This window comes from Balaenoptera physalus (assembly GCF_965194825.1).
Source record: "Balaenoptera physalus genome assembly, chromosome: 17".
Classification (NCBI taxonomy): domain Eukaryota; kingdom Metazoa; phylum Chordata; class Mammalia; order Artiodactyla; family Balaenopteridae; genus Balaenoptera; species Balaenoptera physalus.
In genome coordinates, this window is record NC_138895.1 from 68,016,064 (window position 1) to 68,041,132 (window position 25,069).

General features: G+C 37.8%; 1 long non-coding RNA gene across 2 annotated transcripts in view; it reads left to right on the forward strand.

Moving 5' to 3' along the window:
- LOC309646696 overlaps window positions 1–25,069 on the forward strand; it is a 102,667-nt gene that overhangs the window by 44,075 nt on the left and 33,523 nt on the right. For both annotated transcript variants that reach the window (XR_014255535.1, XR_014255536.1), the window contains exon 3: window positions 2,085–9,626. This is a non-coding gene — a long non-coding RNA (uncharacterized lncRNA). The remainder of the gene's footprint in view (window positions 1–2,084; window positions 9,627–25,069) is intronic.

Here is a 25,069-nt window from a genome sequence, read left to right on the forward strand (position 1 = left end):
AGTTTCAGGTGTATAACAAAATGATTCAATTATACATATGCCTATATATAATCTATTCTTTTTCAGATTCTTTTACATGTTATTACAAGATATTGAATATAGTTCCCTGTGCTATACAGTAGGTCCTTGTTGTTTATCTATTTTATATATAGTAGTGTGTATCTTTAATCCCAAACTCCTGATTTATCCCTCCCCCCACTTTCTCCTTTGTTAACCATAAGTTTGTTTTCTATGTCTGTGAGTCTACTTCTGTTTTGTAAATAAGTTTATTTGTATCGTTTTTTAAGATTCCACATATAAATAATATCATATGATATTTGTCTTTGATTTACTTCACTTAGTGTGATAATCTCTAGGTCCATCCATGTTGCTGCAAATGGCATTATTTCATTCCTTTTTATGGCTGAGTAATATTCTATTGTATATATATACATGGTACTTTTTTTTTTTTTTTTTTCATCTCCCCTTGCCTGGAGCAATCTATCATTGGTTTGGAGTATGTTGTTTCTTTCTTTTTTTTTTTTTTTTTGGCTGTGTTGGGTCTTTTTTTCTGTGTGAGGGCTTTCTCTAGTTGCGGCAAGCGGGGGCCACTCTTCATCGCGGTGCGCGGGCCTCTCACTATCGCGGCCTCTCTTGTTGCGGAGCACAGGCTCCAGACGCGCAGGCTCAGTAGTTGTGGCTCATGGGCCTAGTTGCTCTGCGGCATGTGGGATCTTCCCAGACCAGGGCTTGAACCCGTGTCCCCTGCATTGGCAGGCAGATTCTCAACCACTGCGCCACCAGGGAAGCCCCATGGTACTATTTTTGAAGCACCTTTTTTTTAGAGCTTGGTGAATATACCACGAGCAAGTCAAAAGAATGTGTATTACGCAGTTATTGAGTTCTTTTGTGGCATAAGTATCAGTTAGGGCCACATTAATGTTGTTCATGTTATCTCTGTCTTTTCTGATTTTTTTTGTCCAGTTCTATCAGTTGTTGCAAAAAAGGTAATAAAATCTCCAGCTATGATTGTAAGATTGCCTATTCTCCCTTTCTTTCTGTCAGTGTTTGCAGCTTTGGTATTAAATACACACATTTATGGTCTCTGATGAACTGGGATCATTATTGTTGTGTGATATCTCTATTTTAATCTGGTAACACTCTTTGCCTTAAAATTTATTTTATCTAATATTAATATAGCCACTTCTGCCTTCTTATGCTTCCTGCTTGCATAATATATTTATTTCCATTTACTTTCTTTATTCATATCTGTGTCTTTTTATGTTAAATGTGTCTCTGATGGAGTAGACAGTATATAGTTGGGCCTGACAGTTTTGTACATTGTGACAATCTTGGCCTTTTAGTTTGAGGAATATTTTGAATTTTTACATGGCAGGATTGTGGACCACAACAAAGGACAGAATTATTAGCTTTTAATGTCAAAATCCATTTTCTAGGTTTTTTCAGTCTTCAGGTTAGAGATTTCATGAGCTGGATAAGGTGAATAGGAGGGCAACCCACAGAGGGGTGAAGTTTACATTTTGAGATGCTGTCCAGCTCACTCAGAGCTCAGCAACATTTGCTCCCAGAGCCAATAATGTTTGGAGCAGTTGTATTATCGCATAGAAACTTCCTGCGTTATTTATATCTGCCTTGTACAGCCTTGAACAAGTTGCTTTACTTCTCTAACTATAATTTTTATTTTCTGTAAAGAATCTCAACTTTTTTGGATTCTTGAATTCTTAGCTTAAAAATTCCTTCACCAGTGAGACCTATCACTATCACATGATCAGAAGTTTGCCTATGTTCCTTCTTCATAATATTTTCTATCATGGCACTAATCACAATTTGTAATTTTTATTTATTGATGTGTTGAACTTTTTCAATGTCTTACTCTTCCAATAGGCTGTAATATACATGAGGACATCTTTAATGAATATTTTCATCTACAAATATCTAGTCTCTACTCCAATACTCTGACATTATAATAATTGTTATCAGTTGTTGTGTATTTCTATGTGCCAGACATTTCTCTAATTATTTCTATGTAATTTTCACAGCAACCCTATGAGGCAGATGTAATTATTTTTATGCTTATTTTACAGGTGAGGAAAACAACGTAAGATCCAAAATGTTCAGTAACTTGCCTCAGGATAAAAGCTAGAATAAGGTACAGAATTTGGCTCAATACTATTTCCTTAACTAATCCTTAGAAACAGTCTATACTCGCAAACGTAGAGAATGGACTCGAGAACACGGGCGGGGGAAGGGTAAGCTGGGACGAAGTGAGAGAGTAACACTGACATATATACACTACCAAATGTAAAATAGATAGCTAGTGGGAAGCAGCCGCATAGCACAGGGAGATCAGCTCGGTGCTTTGTGACCACCTAGAGGTGGGATAGGGAGGGTGGAAGGGAGACGCAAGAGGGAGGGGATATGGGGATATATGTATACGTACAGCTGATTCAGTTTGTTATACAGCAGAAACTAACACACCATTGTAAAGCAATTATACTACAATAAAGATGTTAAAAAAAAAAAGAAATAGTCTATATTGATTCATAGGAACGAGGTAAGTGCTCAGAGAGTATTTTTAAATGGAAGCTTAAAAGCTAACCATTTGAGTGTTGTGCTAAATAATTTACACAGAATCATCCAGTTTAATTCTCTCAATGTTATAGCACAGAAGCTGTTGTAATACTATCTGATAATTAGGGATCAAGTGACTGGACATAAGTCACACAGCTAATTGTTTAAAAGTTAAAACTTAAGTGCATATCTTCTCCGTTAATCTTCCTTCTACAATTTTTGAGAGGATAAAATAAAGGAGGATTGTGAATTTTCTTTGTAAAGTGCAGAACAACTTCTGGGAGAGAATTCGAATAGAATAGAGTCATGGACAGTCTATGGTAGGGAGGAAACATCACCTAAACTCTTCCCATCTCTTAATATCACATTCTTTGAAATGAGAGCTTGCAACTCCTCCCACTAAGAGTGGAAGTCTATGTAACCACCCCTCTATTCTGCTCTTGCCTTTATGACTTGCTTGGCCAATGTGACAATAAACAATGTGACACCACCAAAGGCTGGAAAATCACTTATTTATTGGGACTTTTCTGCCTGGTGCTTTTGGGAATACTACAACCATCGCCATGTGAATAAGTCTGGCCGAGGCTGTGTGATAATGGGAGACATGTGGCCTGTCACCCTGCTGTCACTGATCCAAGCACCAGACCTGTGAGTAATGCCATCCCGACCACCTGGTCCCAGATGAGCTGCTACATGAGCCCAGACTAGAACTGCCCAGCCAACTCACAGAATTATCAGAAACAATAAATTTTGTTGTTTAAGACAAAGTGTTTTGGGGTGATTGTTACATAGCAAGGATCAACTGACACAATTCCCACCTATAATACCCTCTTTTGTTTGCACCACCAGATAAATGTTCCACGTGGTAGTTGTGGTGAAGGAAGAGATGTTGTAGTGAAGATAAAGCAAGCAGTTGGGATCAAGGTGCCCCATACTACGTAATAATCATACTATGTAATTTACTTGTATTTAGAGAGAGGGAAATATGAAATCTACAGCGGCTAAACACATGCTAGGCTTAATTGCAAATAATCATGCTGTAGATGAAATACTTGGGGTGATTATATTTTATTGAAAAGAATATTACAGAGGATCTTTTTTTCTAGAAATTCACGTTCTTTTATTTATTTATTTATTTATTTATGACTGTGTTGAGTCTTCGTTTCTGTGCGAGGGCTTTCTCTAGTTGCGGCAAGTGGGGACCACTCTTCTTCGCGGTGCGCGGGCCTCTCACCATCGCGGCCTCTCTTGTTGCGGAGCACAGGCTCCAGACGCGCAGGCTCAGTAATTGTGGCTCACGGGCCCAGTTGCTCCGCGGCATGTGGGATCTTCCCAGACCAGGGCTCGAACCCGTGTCCCCTGAATTGGCAGGCAGATTCTCAACCACTGCGCCACCAGGGAAGCCCTCTATTTTTTTTTTTTTTTTAATTTAACATCTTTATTGGAGTAAAATTGCTTTACCATGTTGTGTTAGTTTCTGCTGTATAACAAAGTGAATCAGCTATTGTATACATATATCCCCATATCCCCTCCCTCTTGAGTCTCCCTCCCACCCTCCCTATCCCACTCCTCTAGTGGTCACAAAGCACCGAGCTGATCTTTTTTTTTTTTTCTATTATCCAAACACATTAGCTGGCTCATTTTTCAAGACATCTTGGAAAGGACATGAATTAATTTTCATGCTAAATTTGTTCTGCAATGTTGGTCTCATTTGAGGAATAGATGTTAAGAAACACTTCTGCAATGTTTCCTCCATATCATTTTGTCTAATCCTCTTTTAAACAGAAGGCCTCTCATATAAATGCAAATCTTTGTTGTTACTTAAAACTGTAGATAGAATTTATTTAGTAAATGGTAAACATTGCCAAGATGATGGTAGTGAGCTCACAAATCCAAACATACAGTTGACTATCATCGATCAGAGATAAATTGGATATTTTTATCATAAAACCAACAGAAGTCCACTTAAAATATACAATACTTAATGAGTTATAAGAGTTTATATTTGTCATTGTATGGGAGAACTCATTCAAATACCAAATGCCAGGCTTCTTTCTCCTTGGGCAACTCGGTCTAGTCTTTTGTCTTTGGCCAAATAGCATATGCCATGCACGTGGAACAAACACACCAGAATATAAAGAATTCTGCTTGATTCTCAGTACTATGATTTACAAGCCATGTTGTGGAGGATAGACTACTTAATAGCTTTGCAAATAAATTTTCTTATCTTTAAAATAGCTAATATTTATTGAATATTTTCTATGTGCCAGACACTGGACAATATGCTTTATATGGGATATCTCATTAATTCTCACAGAAACACTATAAAGTAGACTTTTCATTATTTTCATTTTACCTAAAAGGAAATTAGGTTTGGAGAGTTTAAGTATCTTGTCTAAAATGATAAAGCCTGTGATTTGTAGAGCCAGGATTCTAGGCGGTTCTGACTGCAGAGCCCAAAAGTGTGATTACTCTCCCATAATTCTTCTCTCTCCACCTACCTCCATTTCAGTTCTCTGGGGAATTTTCTACCGTTTCAATATCAAAAGATTATAATACGGATTAAAAAAATGAGAATGCATATGCAAGAGTTTATGTACTTGAAAGTACTATACATATTAATATTCATTCAACAAATAATGATAAGCAGCTACCATGCAAGTCACAATTGCCAGACTTTATTTCAACCAACACAATGTATGGATACAGACAGTTTACTCCTGTGCTAAAAGTCAGAATTGTCCTCCATGACACCAGTGTCAAAAAGTTAACAATGTATCCAAAATATTTTCGTTGCGTTTAATAACTCTGTCGATCATCTGTGAACATATAAAAATATTTTTGAATTAGTATGTATATCTTCATTCCCTACCTCTAGGGTAACAAGTTCCATATGTTTATTCTTAACTCGGTTGTCCTTTTGTTTGTGGCTTAAAGTCTTTCTCAGATTTCAAAGAATGTTTCTAGCATTCTGATCTATGAATGAGTTTATATTCAGTTTATTTAAATCCTTCATGATTGCATAGACTTCAATTATATCTTTCTAAGTCTTTGTTTTCCCATCTTCACAATTTAAAGAGTCATAATATTTTTGAAACTCTTTTTAGAAAGATTAGGTGTTGTCTGTGTAATGCCAAACAGCTGGCTGAAAATGGAATAAAGAAAGGAAACATCAGGATGTATTCACATATCCAGCTGTTTGGCATTAAGTAACTGTGTTTCTAGTTCTCATCCATATATTCAGAGGCAGAGAATATGTGACCATCTCCTTCTGTCTCTAAAGGTTACTGAGTGGTGCAAGAGGACAATAGGGTTTAGAAATGATAAATCGGGATGTCAGGGTATCAACACATCCAAAGAGGTGATTGGATTCAATTTCTGTTCTCTGCCTTTGAAACAATAAGATGATTTTCCTCTAGTGACTTGCAGTGGCAGAAAACTGAAAGTGGGTTTCCAAAAAGAAGCTTCCAAGAGTGTTTAGTAACCAGACGGGGGCTTTGTTGCTGTTGTGGTAGGTTTTAAGGTTAGGACATCCTGTGGTTTGCTAGGGATTAGAGAAAGTGGCCAGGAAGAAATATTAAGGAAGTGTTCTTGAAAACCCTTTTCTCAAATCAGGCCTAATTGTCTAACTTGTATATAGTCACACTACTTTTGTCGTGTACTGCACAAGACATCTTACAAGATAAATTAGCTACAATATTTGGATAATGGAAGAAAAAGGCCATTATAATATTACATGCAATGAGCAAAGTACTGCGGTTTCTAATTAAGTGCTCAAGTCTGTTGTACAATGAACTATTTGTTGAACTTTTAAAATATAATTTGGAATCTTTGAATAAATGACTTACAGCCATGCAATAAAAACAGAGACATTTATGCTGGAACACATGGATTGCATTATCTTTTCTGGGGCTTGCTTGCTCTTCCACTGACTGGGCCTGACTACCTGGTATAGCAAGGAAGCAAGGAGCCAGGTGGCTTGGCAGGAAGGACCCTGCTCTACCTTAGCTGGCAGTAAGCCAAAGGCCGTTCTGAAAGGAATACTTAATTCAGATTAGCTGTTGTCTGGGAGAGGGTGCCTTCTGATATGGAAATGTTAGTGACATCAAGGACAAAGTAATTTCAGTAGGGCCCAGGGAACTATGTAATATTTTAAGGATTCCTTGGGTCATGTTGTTCAACTACCCACTTCCTGAAATTTACCTTCAGGGAGAAATTGAAAACCTTCCTTGTACATGGATATATAACTGAAGTACAAGAGAGCACATGCCAGCATGTTCATGCATATATTTTGATCCCCTTAACAGTCTTAAATAATTTGAAGTTCCCGTTTACTTGGATGTCATGGCCAGAAACCGTCTCTCAGTTCTCAGAAAAAAAAATATCTTAAAGATCCACAGAGGAGGCTCTAGAGGTTTCTTGGACATCAAACCTCTCTTACAAAACATTTTTGATGAGTCAAGTGTAAACAGATCAGATTCATAGAGGCCAAATTTTTCTTGACAAACATGAGCTTAGTAACAATGGGATGGGGGTTGGGAGGAAGAAAGAAGAGGTGGGAGGGCGGGGTCTTGGGAAACATGTGCTGAGTTTCACTGATCACAGAGTATTATATAAAGATTTCTGGTTTTTTTTTTTTTTTGCACCATACAAAGATTTCTTGATACATAAACACAACCAGAGCTGGATTTGCTCAACACTGCTATTGTTCCAGAACGAAATCTAGTGATAATATTTGGCTCAGTTGCTATTTATTATTTGTGGTATTTGTCCAAAGTGACTAATATACAACCCCCCATGTCACAGTTCTGCACAGTAATTGATACTACAAGTATCATTGAGAGCCTTTTTTTTTTTTCAGAATTAAAACACTTTTTAGCTTAGGAAATGTGAATATAATCACATCTAGATTTCAGGAAGTACAAGTAAGGATTTCAGAAAAGGCTTCCTATATAAGGGATATTTAAAATGAGTTTTAAAAGATATGAAGGATTTAGCCATTCATAGAAATATGGTCATTTCAATAAGGTAAAAAAAATGCTTCAAAGTACAATAAAACTGGATTGTATGTTCAGGAAACTACAAATAGTCTAGATTCCTAGAATGTCAAATTTGAGAGGAGATAGAAGGTGATGAGATTGGAAAGGAAAGCAGGGCTATGATCATGGTCATGTACTGAAGGTGATGATTAACCTTAGAAAGATTGTAATGAGGAAGAGGAGTGATTCTATTAAACAACATGTTGGCTGCAATGAGGAAAATGGATTCGATGGAGCTAAAACTATAATCAGGGTAAAAGACTGTAAAAGATTTGAGTGATGTAGTATTCTAGGAAAGAGCTGAGATGGGATGACAAGATGGGGAGATTAAATAAAGACCATCCCTTTCTCAAGTTACATTACTTAGAGCATGGAGAAGTAGTATAGAACTTTCCCATAAGCACAGACTCTGGAACACAGGGTTTGGATTAGAAGTGTGGGTTTAAATTCCACCATCATCGCTTACCAGCTGTGTGACCTTAGATAACTCATTTAGTTTCCCCATCTGTCAAATGGGGATGAAATATATCTTACTCATAGGGTTGTTATATGAAGATTAACTAAGTCAATATATAAAGCTCTTAAAAGAGTGTCTGGCAAAGAGTAAGCATTGTATTATTAGTGCTACATACAAGTATTGTGCCAAGTTCTTCATGTATATTTTCTAAGTTAACCTTTAAAATAACCTCATAAGAAGGGCACTGACATCCTTATTTTTCAGATGACAATACTGTCACTGGGAGAGTTTGCATAACTTTTCCATAGTCACAGAGTTAGTAAGTAATAAAGATAGAGTATAAGCCTAGAGCCCCATGCTCTTAACATTTTGTTTTGACTTTGGTGAAAACTCAGGCTTCCTTGTCTCTAATAGGGAGAAACTTGGGAACAGTGTAGTGTGTATTATCCCACTCGTGTCGAGGACAGACTTCATGTAGCACTACTCTTCATGGAGATGCCTTGCAATAGCAGAACAAAGAGAAGTTAAAATTTAGGGCACCTGATTTAAATATCAGCTCCTCAATTTATGATTATTACTTGGAGAAATGTCTTCATCTGGGTGTGGTTGAAGCTGGAAGATAATCAAGTTGGACAAAGCTCTTTGTAAATGATAACATGCCAGATAAACCTTAGTCATTATTGTCCCCTTAAAATGAGTGAAATAATAGTTAATCATGATCGTGACTCCCTTTTTCTCAACCACCAAAGTAAGCCATAAACGAAAACCATCCCTCTCCAACATCGTTGATTCTACATGTTCAGAAAGAATGTCTTCCATCACTTTGCATTGTACAAAAATTTGAAAAGGTAATTGTGTTGCATCTTACCTCCTTCCAGCCAGCACGACTTTAGTATGACTCAAACATTATTCTAAATCATTTATGGTATAAATTAAAGCTCCTTCAAGACAGGAGGAGACAGCAGTTAGACCATCAGAGAGCAGCTCCAAATTTCCTAAAATAAGATCTTTGGTTCCTTAGAAGATTCTTGAGCATATTTCCAAGAGTCCATGAGAATTTTTCATTTGGCAATTTCATATCAATGGCAATCTAAAATATGTACATAAGCATATTTTTTGACCATCTGATGGCAACCTCACAACTAATAATTGTAGCCATATTCAAAGACTTTTTTTTTTTTTTCCTCAGTTTTTGGCCGTGCAGAATGTAGGATCCTAGTTCCCCAACCAGGGATCGAACCTGCGCCCCCTGCATTGGAAGCATGGAGTCTTAACCACTGGACCACCAGGGAAGTCCCTCAAAGACCTTAATAGTGTTTTTGTTTTGAGTTTGTTATACCCCGGTAGTTCTACTTTACCGTGGGCTAAAGTGAAAAAAAAAAAAAAAAAGGAGGCAGAATTACTATGTAAATGGTGAATTTCTGCCAAGTGAGGGCCAAATGACATCATGTTATGCTTTTGCAGTAGTTGGAACAGAGAAGAGAGGTGGAAAAAATGACCAGTCTCACAGCACACAGATGTATGGGCATGATGGCTGCAAAAGATCTCGAACCTTAGCGGTGAGTACCATGTTCCTTTGTGAGTGGTTTTTAGTTTCAAGTAAAAAACAACATCCGTCACATTAGATAAATGTTACTAAATTAAATTTTACTGGGTTGCATCTTTTGTCTGCATATAATTAGTAAATGTGTTTGAATTTTATAAATTAAATGATTTATAGGCATAAGAATTATATCTAGGTTTAGATTTGCACACATTTTAGCAACATTATAATAAAAATCATTTAAATCAACATCAATATTAAACTGAACTTTTGTTTCTTCTAAGTCTGTCCATTACTCAACTTTGAGAAAAGTAAAATAATGGAAAAGAACACAGGCTTTGGAATCAGATAGAACTGAGTTCAAGACCCAGTTCTATTCCCTGGCTGTGTCGTCTTGGGTGAATTGCTTGAATTTTCCAAACCTTAATTTCTTTTCTAGAAGGTATTCATTACAATAATCACAAACACATAATCAATTTGTCCTATGTGCAAGAAATGTTTAAAGTACTGAACCTAATTAACTCTTACTGTTAAAACAGTCCTATGTATATTTTCTAAGTTAATTTTTAAAATAACCTCATAAGAAGGTTATTTACATTTATTTGTATTTACAGGTGAAGAAACTGAGGCATAGAAATACTAAGCAATTTGTACAAAATCAACAGCTATTAGAACATAGATCTAGATAATCTGACACTAGAGTGTACTTAGTTACACTGCCTTTCAAACATCCACTATGGTTCCTTAAATACATTTACATTATATATATTCCTATGCAGCTTTCCAGGATTAGTTTCTGAACTCTGCCCTGACACAAGTTCCATGATTGCCTCTGTCCAAACTGATAGAAGCACATTTGGGGAAAAGCTGGGAACAGTTCCAGAGAAAATTGCTACTGGTGTCAGCATGAAGTCTAATTCTTACCGAATGTTTACTAACCACTGGGCACTGTGCTTAGCAATTTACATGATTATCTTACGCGAACATTAAACGACGCTGCTAAAAACCGTTCCATTTAAAAAGGAAACTTTTCTAAGTCTAAATACTATTCCAGTGTATGTATATGCCACATTTTCTTATCCATTGACCTGTAGATGGACCCTGAGCTTGTTTCCATTTCTCGGCTATTGTGAATTGCACTGCAGTAAACATGGGGGTACAGATATCTCTTCAAGATCCTGATTTCAGTTCCTTTGAATACGTATCCCGAAGTGGGATTGCTGGATTATATGGAGATCCTGCCATCTGTCACAACATAGATGAACTTGGAGGACATAATGCTAAGTGAAATAAGCCAAATACAGAAGGACATATACTACATGATGCCATTTATAAGAACAGCCTAAAATAGTCAATCTCATAAAAATAGAGAGTAGAATGATGGTTGACAGAGGCTGGGAGGAAGAAGAAATGTGGAGATGTTGGCCAAAGGGTGCAAAATTTCAGTTATGCAAGATAAATTCTGGAGATGTAATGCACAGCATGGTGACGATAGTTAACAAGACTGTTCTGTATACTTGAAATTTGCTAAGCAGACCAAAACAGTACCAGAAAGTCTCTGAAAATTAGATTGTCATTGGAATCACAGCTCACAGAAGGAGGCAGGACCTATGTGCTAAACCTAAATAGGGTGACTGATGCTTAAAATTAAAATTTTAAGCAAGACTCAGAGTCTCCTAACATAATAGCCTAAATGTCTAGGAAATCATCCTTCATACCAGGAAAATCACATCTTGAATAAGAAAACACAATCAAGTAATACCAACACTGAGATAAATCAGATGTTAAAATGATCTGACAATGATTTTAAAGCAACCACCATAAAATGATTCAACAAGCCATTACGAATTCTCTTAAACAAATGAGAAAGTGATAAGATCTCAGCTAGAACTAATTGAGTTCAGTAAGGTCATAGGGTAAAGATCAATACCTAAAATTAATCATATTTTTATATAATAAAATGAACACGTGAAGCTGAAATTATAAACAAAATACCATTTACAAATTTCTTTAAAGAAAATGAAATACTTAGGTACAAATCTAACAAAGTATGTATCAATATCCTGAAAATAGCAAGAGATTTTTTTTTATTGAACAAAGCAGTCAAACAAATACTGATGAACGAATCCCCTCCACTAAGTTAGCCAGTGTGGGTGATACAAACAAAGTCCAGCCTTGGACTATTTTCTGAGAGTTTAGAATGTAAATCAGGAAGTAAAACAAGCATGAATAAGAGAGCTTCTACAAGAGAATGGAAGTGACATGGAATAGTACAAAAGCTTGAGATTAGGAAGGTGGAAAATATGTGTTTCAACCCCAAATCTTCTACAACTAAAGCAGTGCTGGGAGGGAATTTAAGATTTGTGTGTAGATTTAGCAAATTCTTAAAATCTGCAAGCCCCATTTCCCTCATCCATAGAATGGAGCTAATAATAGCTACTCACAGTACTGCAAAGATTATATGAAATAACCTATTTGGGCTAACGCTCAAGTTCTCCCTCTGGTTCAGTCACCCTCCAGGTATTACCACATGTATGTTTGCATCATCCCTAAGAATTGGGTATGATCATCATTCCCACATTACAGATAAAATAAACTTCAGGTTATTATTTTCCCCAAGGTGTCACAGCTATTAAACAACAAAAGTGGGTTCTAACTCGTATCTCTGTGAACCCAGAGCCCAAATTCTTAGCTGCTACATGCTATTACCTGGCAGTTCTGGTTTGTTTTTGTTTTTGTTCATTATCTCACTTTTTTTTTTTTTTTTCAAAAATCACTATGCTGAGGGCTGGAATGGGATAATGGGCACATAGAACAAATTATTAGTCTAAGCTCTCCTCTTTAAAAAAAAAGTTGATTTTCTAAAAAAGACATATTAAGTTGTATACCCCACTCTTTGCCTCTATTCCCCCTGCCACCTTCATTAGATTTTAATTCCTAAATCACTCCCATATACAATTTGTTTAATTCCTATAGGGCTTAATGCCCTGTATGTAAGGTGGCATTTTTATTTTCCTGTTTGGCAGGAAGAACTCAACTTTTCTCTACTACCGACACCTCTCATTCGCATTGTATCAAACATGCTTGTGGAGAAAGTAAAGCAAAATCTTAGCCTTACACCTCCAATTTCCACTTTCCCAGAAAGTATCTAGAGACATATTCAGTAGGACATAATTGAAGAGATGCACCTGTGGGACATCCCCTCGAGGAGACTCCCACCAGAGAGAACCAAAGCTCACGGAAGATAATTCATGTTTTTATCCCTGGATTTCAAGACTTCACCTATAAAAATATAGCTTGAGCTTGGCTTCCGTTTATAAAGTATAAAACCTGTATATTTTAGACATACCTATAAAACACTAAAGGTTTCAGTTATTAAGGCTCATAGAATGCTTTCTGAGGACAATTTTTACATTATAGGTAATAATTGTTTATCAGAGTGACCGATAGACCTTGTGATCCTCACGTAGGTCACATTACCTGTGAGGACACAATGGTATTTATTTATCTTTGAATGTTCAGCTTGGTATGGTGGCTAGCACATGAGAGACTGTCAAATATTTGTCGATTCACTGACTGAATGAGTATATGAATGAATGTCAGCAGTGTGTAACTCAGCCATCTAAGGGATTACTGTGATGGTTAATCTTAGGTGTCAACTTAGTCCATGGAGTACCCAGATAGTTTGTTAAATATTCTTCCTGGTGTGTCTTTGAGGGTGTTTCTGGATGAGATTACCATTGGAATCAGTAGATGGAGTAAAGTAGATTGCCCTCCCAAAGGTGGGTGGGTCTTATCCAATTCACTGAAGGCCTGAGTAGAATAAAAGGTTGAGTAAGAAAGAATTCTCTCTCTCTGCCTGAACATCTTCAAGCTTGGGACATAGGTTTTCTCCTACCTTTGGACTCAGACTCAGACTGGAATTTATACCATTGGCTCTCCTGGTTTTCAGGCCTTCAAACAGACTTGAACTATATATTGGCTGTCTCGGCCTTCATAATCACATGAGCCAATTCCTTATAATTAATCTCTCTCTCTCTCAAGTTTACCTTGTCTCTACTCCATATCACTCAACTTCAATCTCACGATGCAGAAAGCCAGATTTTCCACTGTGTCTCTTGCTCTTAGACCAGGAGTTGACATCCTCTTCTATGTGCTTGGGGGAAGGTTTGAGGTTTGCCTGGCTCCGAATAGCTAATCCAAGGAAACATCTTCCATTCCTCACTGGAATATTTCTCCAAAAGAAAATTGGAGGCTGCTGTGGCTGAGCAATGGGAAACACTTTCCAGTTAACATGTCATAGTTCTGCATTAGCGCCTCTCCTTTCTAGAATTGTAAGGGTGCACTGAATTTATATATATATATATATTTTCATATAAATATATATATTTTTATAAATGTATTGGATGCTTTCTATGTGGTAGGCACTGTGTCAGATGGTCCCTAAACATTATCTCATTTATTCTTAGCAACAGTTCTGTGAAGTTGGCACTAATATCCCAAATTTACATCTGAGAAACTTGAAGCTCAGAGAGGTGAAGAAGCCAGAATTTAAACTCTGGTCTGCCTGAATGAAAAGCACCCCTTACTACCATGTCACCCCGGACAGCTTTATTATCGAATATGACACTTGAGTGAGGTTAAAATGACTCAGTTTGGTGAGGAAAGCCAGGCTCATAGGCTCATGACCTTTGGCTATGGAGTTGATCCGAGTCTATTTTAACCCTAGGGGGTGTTGCAGAAGTGACCACAGTGGTGCTACTTTCGGAGTAGGGACTGTTTCTCTCCACAAAATAGACAGCATGTTGACTATGACTTGGGCCACAGAAAACCTGCCAGCCATGTGCTCCAAAGAAAAGTCAGACTCCTCAGGAGAAGTTATCTTTTCCAGATTGTACAAACTTTGGAGAGCTGAGCTTAGTCAGGTTAATGCAGTTTAACGCAAAGGCAAAGTAGGAGGGGAAAGAAAGCCAAACTAATGAAGGTCTGCCTTTGATCTCTACTAATCAAGGCATTTCATGAGGTACTTTATAATCATGTAGTACTCAGTTGCTAATGAAAATGGTTTAAGTATGATTTTACTGGAGAGATCTAAGAAGCAGCCATCTAGGGAAGCAAGCCAGATATTAGGTAACTCAAGACCACTCAGGAAATCAAAACAAAGTTACAGCTCCATTAGCCAAGTGTAATGTTTTTGGAGGGAAGGCAAAGGGGCCCAGGTAGCCAGAAATTTTCCCTGCCTTCATTCTCTCCGGGGAAAATATCAAGTACCTTGCACGTTCTGGGGCATCTTAATCCCTATTCTTAACCCTTATTCAGGCAGGGCTACAAGGCTTTTCCCACCTTCGCACACTAACACTCAGCCGTTTACCTTATAATAATTTGTCTTTCCACTCTTGGTGGAGTCTGACTTGCCAGATGGACACTTAACCGTTGAGTGTACACGTTCTGGAAGGAAGGAAATGTCTCTCGGGCTGTGTCTGTTGGAAAACAAAGATGTCCAGTGTATTACTGTACATTTCAATAGCACTTCATATTTGCATAGGGCTTTATCATAATGTTTTATTAGTGATTGCCTATAGCAACCCAGTGAGGGAGATGGAGATGTTTTCACCATGCAAACAAAACTGAGGCATCTTCAGGCTAATTTGCTCCAGCCCACACAGCAAGGATTAGAAATGCCATACCCAAGGTTACTGTTTTCAGAGCCTCGCTTGTTTCAAGTTCTCTGAGGTTGCGGCTCTGATGACACAAGTCCAAACCGAAGTTGAATAACAACTTAAGGTGGTACTCTGAGTATCCAAGCTAAATATAAATCTTGTATGATGTGCAATAAATACATCGTAATGGAAACACCGTAAGAGTGGTTTGCCACTTTCTTTTTTATTTACCCGATCTCACGTTTTTGTGGTTCTCCCAGTTGATCTTCAGTGATTCTTCTCTTATGCCTCCTTTCTCCATTGTACTGCCAACTGTGAGCATCTCTAAGGGTCTAGTTCCTTTTTTATGCTACTACTCTCTCTCCAGCTTCAAATAACAGCACAGTAATAATAAATCCAAAATTACCAAATTATTCTCTCTCTTCCAAACTCTGTCTTTCATTCATTTGCTAAGTCAACACATATTTCTTGTATCTACCACATGCTAAGGGCACAGGAAAAAGAGATGATTAAAACTTAGTGCTGCCTTTCATGTAGTTCACAAGCTAACAACACATGGCCACATAGAGAGATTCCAGTATTCTGTGCCCTAATGTCATAATGATTTTGGCATTCGTAGAGCAGAGAAGCATCTTGCCCTGCCTGGGGCTGGGGAGTTATGGAAGGAATCCTACAGGAAATAAATTTGTTTCTAATTTTCAGTCCCAACTTATCACGCAATCATTCATATATCTGGTGATTAATAATTTAGCAGTTACTGTGTGTAAGTCTAGAATGTGAATACAAGCTGTTACGTAAGACACTTACCTGTGACCTCAAAGATTTTACTGTATAGGCAAGAAGGATGGAACTTTCTACAAAACCAGGAGGTTTCCCCATCATATTGATATTTGTATTTATCTATCTGGTTAAACAATTTTTATTGCTCACCTTCAATGTTTGTTTTTATTTTGTATGGTTCTAGTGGAAACCCAGTTTTTAGAAAGATAGTTTTCTTAATGGAAAACTATGTATCTATCAATTATTTACCATGTAGCTGAAAGGAAATTTGAATTTACTGCTTTGTTCCTCATATGGGAATTATTAATAGTATTGATACAGTAGGAGTGTTGTGATAATTAAATGACAAGGATGCTATTATAAAAAGTATTTTTGAAGTGTAGCCTGCCCACCATGTGAATAACGGCTAGATACGGCTAGATAATTTTTACATTTAAGTATGATAAATTTATCTTAAATCTGAATTTTATTTGCAAATCCATGAATAAAGGGGTTATTAGATCTGTTTCAAATAAGATAGATTATAAAATGTTTAATAATCTTGAATCTATTTTCATCATATGCTCCAAATAATATGTATAATGTTAGTAACTGTCAAAAGGCCTTGAGAATCAGAATTTTAATTTTATAAGAAAGATTCTAGAAATCATCAAGTAATATCTCCCATTGTTGCAATAAAATAGTTGGGACTTAAAGTGGTTTAGTGTATTTCCTAGGGTCACAGAACTAATTAAACATAGATGTGGAATTAGAGCCCACCTCTGCTGATTTCTCATGCACCACACATTATTTGTCAAATTGGGTTAATTTCTTGCTGGAGGCAAATTACTTAGGTTATATTAGGCCAAGGCAAACAAGATCCCATCTGTGTGATATGTGATCCGAAGGGTTTTATTCCTCTGCTGTTCTGCTTTACTTAACACCGTGTTATACACGAGGTGGAGTGGGAAACATGTTGACACCAAGAATAAGGGGCTCTTATAGGGCAGGCATGGAGACTTATATCCCATTATGAGGTCCCAGAAGCTTGGATCACTTATTCCTAGGACTTAATTCACTGCCATCTCCAAGTCCCACTGCCCCCCCCCATACACACACACACCCTAAAGACCTATTTGAAATGATCCTCTGAATGGTCTCCTGAGAGACGGAAGAGGTAGGCATTTATTTACTGGTTCCCATTCCACATTGTTCAAGGGTTACTGCTCAGGGAGATAATTCACTCACAGCTCCAGATTTGATGCCTGGTGGTTGCAGAGAGAGCAGACACACCACAGTGGCAGGGCAGAAATTGAGACACGTGAGGTGCAGCTGTAGTAAATGTCCTCAGGCTACACCTAAACTAAGCTGCTGCTGATGCAGAGAATGAACTTATGGCTACAGGGGGAAGGGTTGTGGGGAGGGATAGTTAGGGAGTCTGGGATCGACATGTACACTCTGCTCTATTTAAAATGGAAAACCAACAAGGACCTACTGGACAGCACAGGAAATGCTGCTCAATATTCTCTAATAACCTAAATGGGAAAAGAATTTGAAAAAGAATAGATACATGTATATGTATAACTGAATCACTTTTCTGTCCACCTGAAACTATCACAACACTGTTAATCAACTATACTCCAGTATAAAATAAAAAGCTGAAAAAAATATAAAACAACAAGAAATAAATCTTATGATAAATTAAAGGTAATATACCTTTTATACATTATAAAAAAAATAAAAATAAACTAAGCTTTGTTGCTGAAGCCATGGCTGGAGTAGGGAGTACCAGAAAGAGGTGAGGACAAACATAACAGGCCGGACCTTACTCTGTGTCTATCATATACTCTTCTACGCAAACATTACTGAAGTACTTACTAGGACCATATGTTCTTTTTATAAACACTAATATAATACTAACTGTGCATCATACAAACACTAACATAGTACTTACTATGCATCATACATCCTTCTGAGTGTTTTCCACATGTTAAGTCATTTAAAACTCCCAATAACTTATCATGTAGGCACTAGAACTATGCGCATTTTGCAGATGATAAAACTGAGACAGAGAGGTTAAGTTACCTAAGTTCACACATTTACTAAGTGATATAGCGGGGAGTTAAACTCAGGTAATCTGGCTCCAAAGACCATGCTTGAACTACACTGCACTAGGCAGTGCTTGGGAGGTGAATACGAGGAGAAATGTTTTAATTTCTAAGTTGGAATAAAAAGAGGAACTATGCATGACATACAGGACTCTTAACAAATGTGAGAAAGTTTAGTGTAATCATGCAGAGCATGAATTTTGGGGTCAGACAGGTATTAGTTCACTTTCTCAGCCTCTTTCTAGCTATCTTGCACAAGCCACTTAACCTTTCTAAACCTCAATTCTTTCGTCTGTATAATGGATCATATTTATTTCAGAGGGTTGTTATAAGAAATATTTTTAAAGGGCCTCGAGTACTCAGTAAGTCCTTAAGAAATAAATGGTAGTTTAAAATTGTATATTTTTTGTAGAACTTTTATTATTTCATATACCTCTTCTGCTTTTGAAAGGCCTCTTTAAAGAAATGGGAAACTTCTGGCAGTATATGGCTCAGAAGGAGGCAGGAAAGTTATTTATTTATATATTTGCTTTACAGCTGAAATTTTTTAAAATGTTTTTCCTGCCCTTGGGCAACATAAAAAGCAAACAGTCCTAACACTGAACATGACTGAGTTCTCTCAGAAGAAAAATCCAGAGGCTGCAGCACGTTTGAAGCCCTGGAGACAACAGATCTGGGTTAGCAGCCCAGCTCCGTAACTACTAATCTGCTATGTAATTTTTTTTTCTTCTTACTATCACTGAGCATTAGTTTTTGCATCTTTGAAATGGGTATAATAATAATGCTTATTTAGCAGTGGTGTCCTGACAATCAAAAGATGTCATGTAGGTAAACTGACTGACCCATGCTGTATACTAAACTAAGACTGGTGGGAAAGAAAAATATGAGACCAAAATTCTGTACAAAGGAAAAAATTCCTTGCTCTGCTTTTTCTTTTTTTTTCCACTCTTATTTGCCTCCTTATCCTCTAGGGGGTAACTTCTGTGTATATACAAGCACGTACTTGATTCTTAGCCCAATGAAATGGCAAGTGGCTAAACACAACGGGGTTAGTCTATGACAGAATGTCTAGTGTTGAAGTAGAGGCATTGGTAAATAATGACAAGGCAATGCAAATTTGGTTGGCAGAATATAATTTTTGAAGAATCATTTTCAACGCATGAAATAGTTGAATTTTTAGGGATAGAGGGTGTTCCAAAACTGTGTTTTATTGGTGGGTGATAAGAAGATGGCGGTAAGAGATGGGTAATAAGAGTCTCTCTGGGTGAGAGCTGTACCTGATATGTTCCCAGGAGATTCAGATGGGACACATTTGACCACGCAATTGCTTTTTGGTACTACACCCCCCCCCAATAAAAAAGAAAAAAAAGGTTAAGCAGCAGTTCTTGTAGTTTTGATGTCAGGGAATGAGGACTGGGTCATATATAAGACTACAACTGCATGCCCTTTGTTTGGGTCTTAGTTTGATATCTGGCCAAGGTCAACATTGGTCAGATGCCTGATTGCCTCTTAGGAGGTGATTGGATCCAAAGCACAGCATGTGGTTCACAGTACATCATTAATGTGATGTTGTGGATGAGATATCCTGGCACTCATCATTGTCTAAATCCATTTGGTACCTGGTGTAGATTGGTTCTGGGATTTGGAAATAAAGTAGGCATTAACCAAATTCTTGTGTAAATTTAGTGATATTAATAGAAATAACATGTATTTCATAGATCAGGACAAAGGCTCACTCCCCGATACTTTCTGGGAAAGCCCTGGTGGGGAGTCTCATCCCTGTTTATAATCTTCTCATGTCTCATGGTCTTCCACGGTAGCACCCGCCTTCCCCTCACCCCTACCAGTCTTCCATGCTGGGGGGTCCTGCCAACGAAGCTACAACTTTAGGGTAGTACCTCATACTGTTTGTTTCTTGTGACTACTGAGAAATGCTATTAGCTGTATCAAGAATACTATTTCCCAACTTGCCCAAAGTTTCGACATCCTGGAAATTCCAAAATGATGTTCTGCTCCCTTAAGTCTTCCTAGGACTGGAAAAATGATCTGTTTTCTGCAGAAAAGGGGCAAATGCCTTTCTCTCCCACCCAGAGGCAGACGTACTCTAGGACACTATAAGGGACCCTAGCAATGTGTTCATGTGATTCTATGTTTTATAATATTGGCAGCATAAATTTAAACTGCAATCAGTTAAGGCTGCTGTCTCATTTTTTCCACTCTGTCATATATATCCTTGTGTCTAGTAGTGTTGGAATGACTAAGGGTATTTTTGGGATCCAGCTAAGGGAGAGTTAAATTGGAAGACTCTTTAGTTTGGATTTAGTAGAATACATGTATGTAGTTTGTAGTTACTTCTATATTATAATTAATACATTTTAAGCACCCAGTATAGGAATGGCTTCTAGAAATATTTCTACCCCATGTGGTGCCTGATACAGCATTCGATATAAAGTTCAAAGCCAGATGACCTAATGTGATATTAATGGGTCCTCTGGCATCCAGAACTAGAATTATATGGCTAGAGGGGAGGAAGAAACAAACTTGAAATGCATGAGCCAGGAGCTAATTTTCGAAAATTCTACCATTTTTTAAATGTATAAAAGTACAAGTAGGAGATTTAGTTTTCATCAAAGTCTAGAGAAAATGGAAGTTCTCTTCTGTCAAAAACATACTTGATGATGTAGCATAGATAATTTTAAATTTACCCTATGCTTTTGTCTTGATGTAAATCACAAAAATGAATTTTATCAAAATTCTGTGTTTGTAAGGGCACAGTCCTGAAAAATACGATACAAAGCTAATATGTTTGTAAGAGAAGTTGCATGTTTTATTGATCAGATACAACAGAGCGAAGACTGAACTACCTTTCTATTCTTTCTATAAAAAATATCACAAGAAATGTTGCTCTATGAATAGGCGGTGATCAAAGAGTATGTAGCCAATAAACGTTAAAAAAAAAAGAATTATAGAAACTATTGGGTATAAAGTAGGCTACAAGGACGTATTGTACAACACAGGGAATATAGCCAATATTTTGTAATAACTGTAAACAGAGCGTAAGCTTTAAAAATTGTATATATATGGAGGAAAAACAAATAAAAAAAAGAATCACAAAGGTGTGACAGTTAATTAAAATACCATTTTTTGTGGCTTTTTAGATAACGTTTATAGTGTTTGTCAGCTTTTTACATGCTATAACTTACTGTGGATCCTTTTTTCATGAATAAATATTCCTTTTCTTATTCTGTCCTGATAATTTATATTCATTTTCTCCAAATAGTATATCCCAATTGTGTAAACTTCTAGCATCACAAAACCTCTACCTGCTTCTGCCTCTCCCCTCTGCACATTTTGTCACCCAGTCCTGGAATGGTTGTGTGTCAGTGGTGCCTCTGTGTCGCACAATGAGCTCCTGTTAAACAGTTCATTCAGCTCCTGCCCCACCTGCTCTGCCACTGCGCAGCTTCCAACATGGTGCATGGGATTGGGCCAGGAAACGGGAATCATTGTGACCTCTCCCAGACCTAGTGTGACCTCACTGTCTGTCTCTCATCTGAATCACTGACAACCCCCCACTCTCACCACCACATCCTTTCAGGCTTTCTCTGCCCAGGTAGTCAACCCATAGATACCTGGGGGACCCTGACTCCTTACAGAGACAGGTCTGAATCTCAGGACCGGCTCATGCAGGACCCCAGCTCCAGAAGATACTCTAACTGAGGTAACCAAGAGGGGAAAGAGCCATGTGGGTGTGGGAACCAAAGTTTTTAGAAAATTCCTAGGAATAAGTTTAAGGGAACTGAGTCATTAACTAGACCATGGGCAAGAGAAATGCTCTTCTTTGAAAAATAAATTATATCATACCACTCTCTGGCTTAAAGCCTGTCTGCAACTTTCCTTTACATCTGAAATAAAATGGAAAGACCTGGCAATGGTCTTCAAAGTCCCTCATGATCTGCCTCTCTCTCCAAACTTTCCAGCCACATCTGTTGCCATTTCAAGGCACTGTGGCCCACTTTCAGCCCATCAAACTTGTCTAGATCTTCGCCACCTCTGTGCCTCTAATATACACATCTGACTTTCTGAACCTTCTTGTCTATACTCTTTATACAGTTTTTACCTACTCATGCTTCAGGTCTCCACTTCAATGTCTCTTCTTAAACTTCTTTTCAGAAAAGTCTTTCACAACCACACTACCTAAACTAGATCCCATCCCTGATTTTCTATCTCAGCATCAATCACTTCTCACTTCTCACAATTGTTTGATTAATCTATACACTTGTATTTTTGTCTGAATCCTTCGCCCACACTATAGACACTTTATGGCACCTAGAAGATTCTCCAAAGATGTTTGCTCATTACCTTCAAATGATATTAAAAATATAGCCACAGGAACCTAGAAAGAAGATACACATGATGCAACTTTAAATTTGTGTATAATTCCAGATCTACTTATCTGGATAGATAGATATATAGATAAATATTTACTGAATAAATACATGCATAACAATAAATACATAATACATGAATACATGAATGAATCCATAAACTGAAGATAAGGATCAGAATCAGAGTCAGGTGAACTAGAGTGGTTATAAAGACAGGCACGTATTACCCAGGGCACAGCATTTAAGAAGACACTCACTCTAGGTTTCTGCAGTGTTCTTGTAATGTATGCTGATTCCGCGCTCGCATGAACTTAAGAGAGAGCTCCTTAAATTTTCAGCTCTAGCCACATTTCTTATCTCATCCTACCCTGGGCGCTGAAGTAGAGTTCTGGCAGCGCTTCCAAACAGAGACAGATGTACTACACTCGCCTTTACCGACTACCATTTGGGGTGGGAAGAAATTACGGTGGCTTAAACATTCATGATTGGCATGAACAGCTTCATTCCTTAGCCATGTTCTTGCTGGCATGGATCTTGCTAACTTCTAGGACAGTAGTTTTGCATCTTCAGTAGGCACAGAAAATCACACAGGATGCTAATTGCAAAGTGCAGGTTATCGTCCTTCACTCCAGGGATTCGGATTCAGTGATCCTCAGAGCACATTTTGAAACTCACTACTGTCGTCCTTCTCGATATTATCGAGCTGGATAATTCATTGTTGTAGAGGGCTGTCCTGTGCACTGTACAATGTTTAACAGCATCCCGGACCTCCATCCACTAGATGCCAGAAGCACACTCACACAGTTGTATAACCAAAAATACCTCTGGGCATTGTCAAATGTCCCCAGGGGGATAAAATCACCCCTGTTGAGAACCACTGCTATAGAGAGTCAGCACCTAGATGTAGATAGAATTTTGGCCTTCATGTATAGGAGCGCACAGCACTCTATCTCACCGAACAGTTCATACAGTCTCCAATTTCTGTGCTTGAAACTTGTGAAGTTGTAATTTTGCAATCTGAATTGCCAGTATAATGCAGGAGGGCCTGAACTTCGACTCCCACTTCAGAAGTAGTGTTTTGCAGGTGGTTGTCTCCAGGGTGTGTTCAGGGTCTTCTGTCATTGTCATCCGAAGCTGGAAACTTCTGGCTGGGTGCCTTCATAATATTTTCAAGCTGTTGTGTACACGAGGCCAATACATTCAAGTTAGGGAAAGAGCCCTCCAAGGAGCTGGAAGTAGGTCTCTATATCTCAGTGGGAGCTCTCCACCAAAGGAGCCAAAATTGAAGCTTATCTTGGCTCTTTTGCAGCAGAACTTGCAAATGTTATTGAGACATATTTTCTGGGGTCTAGAGGAAGGTGAAAAATGAGATATTTGTCATAAAAATTGCCAGTGGATCAATTTGGCCCTTTTTAAATTAAATCTGTTGCATATACACATCCTGTAGGACACTTTTTAAAAAAAATCTGATATTAGCTCCTCACACTCCATCATAAATTTGGTCCTTTGTGAAAGAACTTTGGAACTGAAAAGGAAGGGAGTGCATTTTGTGGACTGCAGAGGTCTGCTTCTTGGGGATGGTGGTCAGTGTAAATGCGAAGCTAAGCGTATGTTCCTTGCTCATTATTTGCTGCGAAAAGGTTTTCGTGTTAAAAAGGACTTAGATGGTGAAATGATAGGACTTGCTGTGTGAGCTGGGGAATGGCTCTTCCCTCTCTGAATCTCACTTTCCTCACTTGTAATTTGAAGGAGTCTAACTAGATAATACCTGGTGTCCCTCTCAACAAAAGTGTTTGAAGATAGCATGGCTGGAAGCCGGGCTTCCTAACCACTGGCCACTTGGTGCCTTCTCTTGGCAGACAATGGAGTCCTCAGTAAATCATCCTCAGAAAAGAAACTTAGTCCACAGTTCTAAGTGTCCCACAGATTTGTTCTTGTACATCAATAATTTAAAGGGGGGCTTCCAAAAACAAGTGAGCTGACTCCCTACTTGTAACTAAGATATTTCCATGACTCACTCCAGAGAACTTCAGAGCAAATATTGGGTTGGCCAAAAAGTTCGTTCGGGATTTTCCATAACACCTTATGGAAAAATCTGGCCGAACTTTTTCGCCAACCCAATACTTCGATGATACTTTTGGCACTGAGGAGGGTTCCTTTTGCTCAAGATAGTGATGATTCCCTGCCCTCAGAGAACCGATGGCCTGGGGATTAAGAAAATAGTGGACAAAAGCTTACAATTTCCATGAGTCCTCTGAGCTAGAAAATGCATTTAGAGAGAGAAAATCTAAGTTTCTTAAATTATGATTATTTTTCTTTATTTTTTTCTCCTCTTCCCTGAAAAGTCAGAAGTGATTTGTGGTATTAAAGAGAAGAAACTGACATAAGTCTTGGAATCAGATATACTTAAATGCAATACTAGCCATGACTCTTGCTATCTGTATGATCTTGAACCTCAGTTTTCTATTTGCAAAATAGGAACAATATTTTGCTGGGGATGTTGTGAAAATTAGGTTTAATACAAATACCCAGCACATAAAATTT